The sequence below is a fragment of the Palaemon carinicauda genome, chromosome 8 (genome assembly GCF_036898095.1).
Source record: "Palaemon carinicauda isolate YSFRI2023 chromosome 8, ASM3689809v2, whole genome shotgun sequence".
NCBI lineage: Eukaryota > Metazoa > Arthropoda > Malacostraca > Decapoda > Palaemonidae > Palaemon > Palaemon carinicauda.
The window spans coordinates 136,111,520-136,123,672 of record NC_090732.1 but is presented as its reverse complement, the minus strand read 5'-3'; the positions used below and the strand labels follow the sequence as shown (position 1 = coordinate 136,123,672).

General features: G+C 49.7%; 1 protein-coding gene across 1 annotated transcript in view; it reads left to right on the top strand.

Moving 5' to 3' along the window:
• Positions 1-12,153, top strand: part of LOC137645461 (myoneurin-like) — a 153,451-nt gene that overhangs the window by 17,483 nt on the left and 123,815 nt on the right. The gene's annotated exons all lie outside the window — the stretch shown is intronic.

The following is a 12,153-nucleotide window of genomic DNA, read 5'->3' as shown; positions in this document are numbered from 1 at the left end:
CGAATGAAGTAGGTGATTTTTGCTCTCAATTGTTTCGGTGACAAGTCGCTGCCCGATGTTTCTCCTTTGAAGAGTTGGCCTCCACCAAAGTTTGAAGTTCTATGAAGATAGACCTTAAGGCTCTCTACTGGACATAGAGAGGCATCTTCCTTCAAGGGGCATATCCTCCACGGGCCCCATCGTTTGGTAGGTAATTCGTTCTTTGCGAGAAACGTCGGATCAGGGAAGAGGGAGAGGTCTCCTGAATCGTTGAAAACGATCTGTCCCTCTTCTCTAGATAGTGCCACCATTTCGCTGACTCGGGCTCCCGAAGCTAGAGCGAAGAGAAATATAACTTTCTGAGTCAGGTCCTTAAGAGGGCATGAATCGTAGTCTAAGTTGGAGGCGAAGTGGAGAACTTTGTCTAGAGACCAAGTGATTGGTCTCGGAGGGGGTGCCGGTCGTAAACGGGCACAGGCCTTCGGTAGTTTGTTGAAGATGTCGCTAGACAGATCTATTTGGAAGGCGTATGACAAAGATCTGGTCAAGGCCGATTTGCAAGTAGAAATCGTGTTGGCTGCCAAGCCTTGTCCATGAAGGTGAATGAAGAAGGACATGCAAAAATCTATAGTGATTTTCGAGGGGTTCTTTGCCTTGACGAAGGAGACCCATTTCCTCCAAGACGATTCGTATTGCCTTCTCGTGGATTCGGTCTTGTATTCCTCGAGGAAGTCTAGACTCTTCTTCGAAATCCCAAACCTTTTCTTAGCGGCTAGGGTGAGAAAATCATGAGATGAAGGTCCTTGATTTTCGATGATGAAGCGAAGACAGTCGACTTCTGTATTTGCTGGGAGAGAACTGGGTCCGGGAGGGGGATCAGCGTTGGCTGCATCTCCAGGATCAAGGGGTACCAGTTGCTGCGGGGCCACTTGGGAGCCACTAGAGCTGCTGTCCCTTTGAAGGTTCTCAATTTGGAGAGGACTTTCAGCAGAAGATTGGTGGGAGGGAACAGGCAAATCTTGGCCCATCTGTTCCAATCCAAGGTCATGGCGTCCACCGCTTCCGCTTTGGGGTCCTCGTACGTACATATCGAGGAAGTTGATGGTTGTCGCTCGTTGCGAAGAGGTCGATCTGGAGTTCTGGGACTCGGTGAGAGATGAAGGCGAATGATCTTGCATCTAGAGACCATTCCGACTCTATCGGGTTTGTCCGAGATAGAGCGTCCGCTGTCACATTGCGGAATCCTTGTAGGTGAACTGCAGACAGGTGCCATTTCTTCCTTTCTGCCAGACGGAAGATTGTCAGGAGCACCTGATTTATCTTGGGCGATCTTGAGCCCTGGCGATTGAGACAACGCACTACCACAGAGCTGTCCAGGGTCAGGCGAATGTGTATCGACGGGGGCGGGGAGAGTTTCTTCAGCGTCAGAAGAACCGCCATGGCCTCCAAGATGTTGATGTGAAACGTCTTGAATAGGGGATACCAAGTTTCTTGAGCCTGTTTTTGGTGGGAGTGACCTCCCCAACCCTCCAACGAAGCGTCCGTATGGATGTTGAGAGATGGAGGTGGGTGTTGGAGAGGAAGGGACCTTTTTAGGGCCCTCGCTTCTGACCACGGCTTTAGAAGAAGTCGAAGTCTGCTTGGGAGCCGTCTCTTGAGGTCTCTTCGAGCGATGGATGCGGAACGTCTCCAGACTCCCGCTGCATCCTTTAGCTGTGCACGAAGCACTGGGTTTGTGATCGAGGCGAACTGTAGAGAGCCTAGAACTTGTTCCTGCTGGCGTCTTGAGATCCGTTTGGATTTTAACAGTCGCTTGACAGACCCTGCTATTTCCTTCCTTTTCTTTGCTGGAATGGAAAGGCGGTGTGACTGAAGATTCCAGTGGATGCCTAACCATTGGAACTTCTGAGCTGGAGATAGGCGAGACTTTTTCGCGTGTATCTGGAATCCCAGGTGTTCGAGAAACTGGGTAACTTTTCTGCAGGATTCTATACAATCCTCGGGCGAGGGCGCCCACACTAGCCAGTCGTCGAGGTAGGCCATCACCTGGACGTTTCGGATGCGGAGCTGTTGTACTACTGCGTCCGCTAGCTTTGTGAATATCCGAGGGGCAACGTTTAGTCCGAAGGGCATGGCCCGGAAGGCATAGCTTTTCCGTTGGAGTCGGAATCCAAGGTAGGAGGAAGCGTGATGGTTCATTGGTATGTGCCAGAATGCGTCCGCCAGGTCTATCGAGACCGTGAAAGACCCTCGAGGCAGGAGGGTTCTGATCTGTTGAAGAGTCAGCATCTTGAACTTGTTGTTCGATATGAATACGTTGAGGGGGGATAAGTCCAGAATGACTCTGAGTCTGTCTGAGTCTTTCTTAGGGACACAAAACAGTCTCCCTTGGAACCTTGTGGACTTCACCCTTCTTATCACCTTCTTGTTCAAGAGGTCTAGCACAAATTCTTCCAGGAGGGGGGTTGAACGTTGGAAGAATTGCTGGAAGGTTGGGGGTGGTTGCGCCAAGCTCCAGCCTAGACCTTTCTTGATGATGCTGTGTGCCCAGGATTCGAAGGTCCAACGATCCTGGAAGTGGCGGAGTCTTCCTCCCACCGGAAGCACTTCATTGCTTCTGGGGTCCCGAGGACTTGCTGCCTCGGCCGCTAGCTCCCTGTCCTCCTCTGCCTCTGGAGGGCCGGCGAGAGGAATCTCTGCCGGAACCCCTGCCTGAGCTTCTACCTTTGGGACGAAAGGTAGTGGAGTGCTGCTCGAAGGCGGGGTTGAAGGCCGGTGATGAGGACAAAACCGGCTGTGGGACCAACTGAAAGGTCTGTGGCGGCTGAGCGGCCACTTGGGGAGTAGCGGGTGCCGGAAACTGACGTCTGTGCTGACGTTGCTGGGGTCTATGCTTCGACTGCTTCCTCTTAGGCTGAGGACCGTCATCCTGAGAGGGCTTTCTCTTCCTAGACATGCCCCATTTGTTGAGAAGGTTCCTGTTCTCAGATGTGGCCTTGTCTGTGATCTCTTTCACTAGATCAGACGGGAAGAGGTACTTGCCCCAGATGTTGGAGGAAATCAGTTTCCGGGGTTCGTGTCTGACAGTGGCACTGGAGAACACGAATTCTCTGCAGGCTCTACGAGCTCGCATGAAGTGGTACAGATCCTTGACTAAGGTTGCCATATGAGATTTGGCAAGGACCATGTAATGGTCAGGGACTCTGGTGTCGCCAGCCATTACGTCCATCTGGACCTGGAGAGTGAGAGATGTTGCCAGCCTCTCCTTCGTTTCCTGTTCCCTACGAAGGAGGTGATCGTTTAGCTTGGGGAGGTCCTCATTAAACTGACGTCCAGCAACGTCAGGATCTAGTTTGCCCACCACGAAGGTGTGTTGCACATCCTTCCAGTGTTTGGTGTCGGGCGGGGTGACTGCGGAGAAAGGTCTGCATTCCTCCAATGCAGGGCAGGATTTCCCTTCTTCTACAGCCTTAAAGCAGGCAGCGAAGGCCTTTTCCGTGAAGGGTATCACCACTTCATCGGCGCAACGTAGGTGAGGTACTTCTTGCTCATAGCCGGAAGTCCAGAGCAGGTAAAGCCTCTGCTCTTAAGCGCTTTGGCAAGCATAGCCTGGGCCTTCGAGAGATCGAACACTATTTTCTCCTTCGGTTCGGTCTCTTCCTTTGAGGATGGTTCTGAACGTAGACGGACGTAACAGTCCGGATACGCCTCAAAGCGGGGGAAGAACTCCTTCTTCCAGGGGTATGGAACCGATCTTATCGCTGACGAAGATCTTGTCGTCAGCGATGACCATATGCTCGGCGAATCGCCACGGATTGTCGCTCGAGCATGTGGGGAGGTCCTGATGGAGAATTTGCGAGATTCCTTGGAACCTCCCATCGACCGAATGATCTGGTGAGTTTCTTGGAGCTTCTGCTCCATCACGGATTCAATGAGCCGAATCATATCCTGTGCCGTAGGTAGAGGAGTCGTGGTGGAGGACGTAGACGGGAGAGACACTTCCGTCGGTGTAGGAGTAGGAGGGGGGATGGAGGGAGGGGCATCCTCCTTATCGGACTCGGTATACACAACCCGGTCCTCTTCTTCATCATCCTCCCCTTCACCCTGGGCCATAAGGGTTTTCTCGGTGTCCTCCGAGATCTCTGACATGCGTTCATCATGTTCTGAATCCAGGTGATAATCATTCATGGACTGAGCCATGACAACATCAGGTTCCACTGTAATCTGGACTACGGGGATCTGTTCGACTGGGACCACTGAGTCTGGAGAGGCCTTTGGGAACAGCAAAGACCTCATTTCTTCTGTGGCTAGGTATGGTCCAGTGGCGTTCTTCTGAAAGCCACGTACCCACTTGCGTAGGTTGTCCCGAGCAGTGTCCCGAATCTCCGCTGAGGGAGAATCATAGAATGCTTTCTGTAAGCATTCTTGGTAGACCGAACAGGCGGTGGGGCCCCAGTATTTGAGATCCCCTCTCTTGTGAGCACAAGGGGCGTGTGTCCTACACGCCGTGTGTCCATAGAAGTGTGGCCGACGGACCGCGCAGAAGTCGTGGTCACACCTGACGTACTCCTCCTGAAAAGGAAAGAGACGATGAGTATTGTAGAGTCATAATATGGCTCGTATATAAAGTTAATTATTAACAAGTTAATATTAACTTAAATTAATTGTGATGCACAGAAGGGTGGGTGAAAGGAGACAGACGCATGCCTCGTGTAACCCGCCCGGCTGGTTGCCGTAGCCTCGGACAGTCCCAGGTGGCCGTAGGCCTCCATGGAAGGTGTCTTGATAATGGGAATTCCATCTAGAATAACCATATTATAGACTGGGCTTGAAATCTTATCAAGAAAGTCTGGGGATCATGAGATCCTAGTAAGGTTCCGGCAACCAGACGTGCCAATTACACGTAGCGTGCTGGAAAGATGAAACACGCAAGAAGACAGAGTGAAAACTGAACAAAATGTACGATTCCGTACCAGTTTGTCTGCGTTAACAAGCCGTCTAGGTGCGGTTTTTAGGAGCTATCGCTAGTAAAGATAGCTGAGAGAAGGGATGCAAGGCATCTTGCCGCCTCCGGACGGGTCCGGCATACCCCCGGCACGCCGGAAGCCGCTCGAGCAGAGTTTCTGGCATTCAAGAATGATCATTCTATGGTCAAAAGAAGCCAGGGTGGCGGCAGCCGGTAGCGGCGGCTGCCTGCAAGGAGCGGCGGTTCCGGCAGCCGGAGGCAGTCGGAGGGTGACAGGGGTAAGGATAAAGGAGCATAGCCGGGGCCGAGGGCCGGCTGCTAGTGCCGGCACTCCGGGAGGGGTCGGCAGTGTGCCGAGGCTATGAGGGAATGGAGAGGCCACGGCGGTAAGCCGGCGGCCGGCGGCGATCCCCCGGCACTCGGGGGAAGGCGGCAAGGATAAGGAAGTCACCCGTAGCGGCGGTGATGCCGGGGTAGAGGCGGCAAGGGACAAGCACCAAAGATGGAGGTGGGATGGCAAGGCTGTACTAGCCTAGTCAAGACACCTCTGGAAAAGGTACCACCATGATAGAGGTGAATCTATCATCCTAAGCAGGGGCCGCAATGGCCGGGGGCTAAGGCAGTCCAAGAGAGGACAGGGTGTACCTAAAGAAGGGGTGGAGACTCTTCATGTCGACCAGATGATAACTGACTCCATAGCACTATGGAGGGTCTATGTATCAGAGCGGACAACACTGGGAGCACCACGGGGTCCAGCACTCCAGCCTAGGGTGGAGTGTAGGACAGGGGACATATGAAGCCTAACCTACTGGTAGGTTAGGCTAGGCAAGAGATAGGTTGGGGGGGGGAAAGGGTCTTCTTATAAGAAAGGATGGGTTATGCACCAGAGCGGCCACCTAGGAAGGGAGATGCTCACCCTAACCTATAGTAGGTGGACCAACTGAAAAACGGTGCACGCGTATATTTCAGCCAGGTACATAAACCAGCCCTCCCAACCTAACCTGGATTAGGGTTGTTAGACCCTAATCAAGGAAGGGAGAAGACGTATCGCAAGGAAAAGGTCAAGGACCGATTCAGCTTAAAGGAGGTGATCCTACCTTTAAGGTCCGCAACACTAAGGGAGGGGTCATTCCCTTAGGTGGGGAGGCGATACAGTACTCTGAGGAGTCTTGTCCTATCACATGTAATAGGGTACAAGATTACCAGAGGGAAGCCCTAGGGCTAGGGATGAAGAGAGCATATAGGGGTCCTATCATAAGGTTAGGTTAGCAAGGCACTCAAGATAACCTACCCCCTATATGGTCCCTGAAGGCGAAAAACACTTGCATCACTGTCAATGGTATTGTAAAATAATGCCAGAATCTTCATAACTAACACTAGGATCACTGAAATATCATGCATTAACACTGGTATAGGCTCACTGGCCTAGGGGCTAATCAAAGCCTACTGGTATGGGGTCAGCGAAGACCCAAACTAATGCGTCAAAAACACGATATAAAGTTCCTAGCTATGAAGACTAAATAACTAATAGCACTGATTAGTGATTTATATACCGGTAAGGCTGTTGCGGCTAACTAAATAAGGTATGCAAGCAACAGCAGCGTCATAAAATGGCGCTGACCGGTTTGGCAAAGCTCTGCCACAAATATGCAAATATCTCGAAAAGTAAGATTTACTTAAGGTCAGAGCTTATTTAAACAATACTTAAACCTTTGTACTCAACTTTCCAGAAGAAGATGAAGCTGAAGGTTGAGATATGGCAAGGATGCAAGCAGATAAAGTCGCACAAAGGGAAAAACACGTCCATTGAAGCGAGCTACTAGAAAAGGAATGAGGATGGACGTGACGTCATCAAAAGCAATGGCGTCCGTTTGTTTACATCGCGAGTACCGATATCGCCACATCTAGATTGGCTGCGGCTCAGCTCCCAGCCACTCCCTGTCCGCCATATTGAAGAGTTAACTCTGAATGGGTGCAGATAGCTATGTGGCACGTCTATACATGCGTGTCCCCTGTTGATACACGATGTCTTAAGGGGAAACCCTTAAGATACTCGCTCCAGAAGTTAGAATTCTGTGATAACCTGTGGTTTAATTCTCTGGGAAAATCCTAGTAGTGATTACCCAAAGGAAGCTACCAAAAAGGAACCTTCCATCAGGACGCCATGGCTATCTCACCCAAAAATAGATTTTTCGCTTCGCTCAAAATCCGTTTTGTATTCCAGTTACAGAATAAATGATGAATGGAAGTAATTTGTATTTTTCCTAATGATATAAACCTGTAGCTATTTATACAGACTTACCTGCCAACCCTGTCCCCCTTTGAAGTCCTACCTCCAAGCAAAGTGAAGTACAGTCACAGGTGTGAGTGAGAGGGGTAGCTAGCTACCCCCCTACCCCCTGCTAACTAGCGGAATGGGTAGTTAACCCTAGCTAAATTCTAATGGCTCATCCTTTCAGCTTTGCCAAAAGTAATACCCTAAAAAATAGTTACAGGTTTGTATTGTTAAGAAATATACAAATTACTTCCAAATTTGTCACATAGGCTTGCATGGTGGCAGTGAAATGTTTTCCTGCTTAGGAATAGTTTACCTACAGGTACTTTTCAGCTGTTGCCCTATTGAGCAAAACTAGATTATTTTGCAATGGATATCAAATAAATCATTAAATATCCTAAGAAAAATTATGTTTCCTTGCATACTTTGAACTCAACAAGGTTGTTTTCTAATTGATATTCCAAGGAGTTTGTAACAGATTCACCATCAAGTTGAGCAGCAAGCTTAATATTCATTTTTCTTTTAAAGCAGTATTGGGAGCTATCACTAATTAAAAGCACAAGAAAACATTTACTGTCGATAAACTAAGGTCTGAATAGAACTGACTCTAAACTCCAGTACACTGTTGGAGATTGATTTGTGAATCGAGAACTGTTATTTTGGCTGGTAGGTGTGTCATCGCTTAATCCGGGTCAAGGCACGTCCAGTTAATTTTCCTCCAAGGTCAGTGCCAATCCTGCCTGCAGGAAAGGGGGCTCAGAATCCTTCCCAGGTTTCTAATCCCAGGGCTCCGTACTGCCCCAAGGATCCCCCTCCCATTACATAGGGAGCTTGCTACTCCACATGTAAGTCAGAAAAAGAATGGCTGCGCGCATTATTTAATGTTGCCCCCATAGGGCAGAGAAAGCTGCAAGGCCTACTTTGATAGAGGAACCTCTGCCAGAGCGCATACAGCCGAAGAACTTATTTACGATCCCTAAGTCTTCGATTTGATAGTCAGAGGAAAGTTATGTCCAGCACGTCAATAGGAGCTGCCCTGACAATGGCCTATCCCAATGATGACTTCGACCCACTCCGGGCTCCTATGGGTGAGAGCTCGGAAGTAGACGAGGAAAACGATCAAGACGACGATCTTTTTGCCAGCTGCCGCTAGCCCCAAGGTTTCGGAAGCGGAGCAAAGGGAGACTGAACATGCCTTCTGGCAGGTGTTAACCTGTATATGTACCATCAATGGGGTGCCAGATCCTTCGGTAGCCCCTCTTGAGGAAAAGTACACCGTCCTTGACCAGGTATATGGCACCCACAGACCCCTGAAGGCTAGTGCAGCTTTACCCTGGTCAAAGGGATTGAGGATTGCCAAACAGAAGGCAGTGGCTCAGGCCACTGGTTCCTCCTCCTCCCTTCATTCCAACGCCTCGCCAAACTCCTCCCGCCGCCTTTCGTTCAGCAGAGGAGATATGAGATCCTCAAGGAGCCTCTCCCAACCTTGCCTCTAGATCACTCGATAGAGACATTCGAAGGGTATGCCCTTTGAGAAACTAACGTGACTTCCAGTCTCATTCTCGGTCTCTAAGATCCTTAACCAGAAAAAGGTATGCTATGCAGGCACTTTGTGGCTTGATTTCTGGTTAAGAATGGTGGGGTGGGACAACTGATCCGATCTCAAGACTGGTCTTGGCAGTCCACAAGGAAATCGATGAAGACTTCTTTTGTCTGGGACCAGAGCAATAGAGTTCCTCTCCCATGAGGTGATAAACTTTTGGGCTAACACCATCCTGAAGAGAAGGGATTCGTCATTAGAAAGTTCTATCGTCAACTCCCTCAGGCCGAGGTGTCGAGGCTGAGAAACTCCCCTTTGGGGGAGCTCCTTATTGGATTCAGAAGATGTCGAATGGGTGGCTGAGAAGTGGAGAAAGTCACATCATGACTCCCTCATCCAAAAGGGCTTAATATCAAGGTCTTACCCTCCTCAGCCACAAAGGAAACCAGCTTCCAAACCCCCGACAAATAGGTCTAGGGCCCTCAAACAGCGGGATCCTAAGGTGTCTAGAAAGTCCTCTCAAGGCAAAAGGTCCTTCTGTGGAGGGAAGAGAAAGAAGGGATCTGGCCGAGGCTGATCCCACTAGGACGGGCAATCCTCCCATATGTCCACCTGTGGGGTGATGCCTGCAAAGCTGCTGGCTAAGGTGGCTGCATCACGGGGTCGAACCTTTAAAAGGCATGGCAATTTGTTTAGGGTATTGCATCCCATTCACTATGTTTCCTTTCACTAATTCGAGATCCAGTTCCAACATACTTTTATGCGAAGGGATCAGCAAAGGAGTTAGCTCTTCAGGCAGAAGTCCAGACGATGTTGGAGAAGGGTGCTCTCCAAGAGGTCCTTGAGGGGTCTCCAGGCTTCTACAGTACGTCGACTCGTTCGAAAGACGTCTGGAAACTGGAAACCAGTCATCGATCTCTCGGCCCTGAACAGGTTTGTCAGTCAAACCTCGTTCAGGATGGAGACAGCCTACATGGTCAGACAAGCAATAAGACCGCAGAACTTCATATGTACACTGGATGCATACTTCCAGATCACAATCCACCTATCTTCCTGGAAGTATCTAAGGTTCATGCTAAACCAGAAGCATTATGAGTTCAAGGTGCCGTGTTTCGGTTTTTCCGCAGCATCCCAGGTGTTCACGAGAGTGTTTGCCCTTGTGTCATCGTGGGCTTACAGAATCGGCATCCGTCTCATAAGATACTTAGATGACTGGCTGACTCTAGCAGACTCGGAGGTGACCCATCTTCATCACCGAGATGAGCTTCGGAGGTTTTACCAAGGTCTGGGGATTGTGGTAAACCTCAGGAAGTCTCAACTGCTCCCATCTCAAAACCTGGTATACCTGGGCATGGTAATAGATATCAAAAGGCACAAAGCTTTTCCATCAGAAGAAAGAATTCAGAGGCTGAGGGAGGTAGCACAGCCCTTCCTCAGGCAAGAAAAGCTCCCAGTCCAGAGCTGGTTGCATCTGCTCGGCCGTCTATCTTCTCTGGCCCGTCCAGTTCCCAACGGACGCCTCAGGAGGAGATCCCTCTTGTATCGTCTCAAATCCCAGTGGAATTAGTCCACCGATTCCCAGTACCGTCTAGTCTGCATAGGACAAGAGGAACACATGGACCTCAGATGGTGGCTAGCCGACGAAAACCTTTGCAAAGTGGTCGATCTTCTCGTTCCTTCCTCAGAATTGATGCTCTTTTCAGATGCGTCAAAATAAGGTAGGGGGCCCCACATGCTGCACCACACCACCTCCAGCCAATGTTCCAAATCAGAAAGGTATCAGCACATAAATCTCTTGGAGGTGAAGGCAGCCTTCCTTGACCTCTAACAATTCCACCAGTTCCTGGTGGGCACTCCATGGTCTTGATGAGCGACAATACCACTGAAGTAGCTAACCTAAACGAGCAAGGCAGTACCTTTTTTCAGCTGCTGTGCCATATAGCAGTAGAGATACTCAGACGGGCAGAAGACAATTCGGTGACCCTATCTGCATGCTTCATCCCAGGCAAACGGAATGTGCTTGCAGGCAATCTGAACTGAGCTACTCAGATAGTGGGATCCGAGTGGTCTTTGAATCATCTAGTAGCCAACAATGGGTTTCCCGACTGTGGACCTGTTCGCAATGGCGCTGAACTTCAGGCTCCCGCTGTTCTGTTCCCCAATCCCAGATCCCCAGGCTCTTTTGCAAGATGCATTCTAACAACAGTGGGAGGAAATAGATATGTACGCATTCCCCCCTTTTGTCTGATGAGAAAAGACCTCAACCAGGTCAGAATAAGCTAGGACTTATCAATGACCTTAATAACTCCGCTATGATATCAAGTAGAATAGTTTCCAGACCTTTTGTAACTCCTCATGGAGATCCTTGGAGAGCTCCCTCCACGTCACGACCTGATCAAACAACCACACGCTAACATCTTCCACAAGTCGTAGCTTTGCCTCGACTTCATGCCCGGAGACTGTCCAGCACCTCTTCACACAGAGTGGCTTTTCACGAGTTGCGGAAAGAATGGCTGGACACCTCACGCTCTTCTGCGTCAGTCAACCAGGCAAAATGGTTTGTTTTCTTTGGTTGATGTTGTGGATGGGGTATCATTCCCCTCGGTACCTCTATTCCAACAATAGCGGAGTTCCTTGTATACTTTAGAGTAGAAATGCTTCTCTCGGTTTCAGCAGTCAAAGGCTACTTATGACCCTTGAGTCTTGTCTTCTAACTGAAAGGAGTGGATATTTCCTTCTCGGAACTTTCCTTACTCATACGGAGCTGTGGGATTACTTGTCCTCCTCAGTTGGAACTTAGACCTCCTCCATGGAATGTGATTTGGGTCCTTCAGTCCCTGAAGGGCCCTTCATACGAACCATTATGCCAGGTAACAAATCGCCACCTTACATGGAAGATGCTATTTCTGCTCGCTTTGGCCTCGGCCAAGAGTGTCAGTGAGCATCATGGTCTATCTTCTGATGTCTCCCACTCAAGATGGGGAGAAGTAATGCTCAACTTCGTCCCCAAGTTTATTGCTAAGACTCAAAATACAGGTGTGCTGGACCCAAGGTTCGGCCCATTCTGGATAGAGAGTCTACTTCTTCTTCTTCTTCTTCTTTCTTAATGTATTAGCACACGTCACCTATCAGGAGAGAGTCTACCTTCTGTAACTGAAGATCCAGACAAACGGTTAATTTGCCCAGTGAGGAGTCTGAGGTGTTACCGTAACAGAATAGCAGCAGCTCGCCCCTGTGTGTCCACACTGTTTGTCAGCACGGGGAAGGTCAAGAGGAGGGTCACTAGGAATACTGTTTCCTCCTGGATCCGAAAGGTCATTGAGTTTGTGCTCAATCCAGACCTCCTCTCAAACGACTCAGAGCTCATGACGTTAAGGGCATGGTAACATCCCT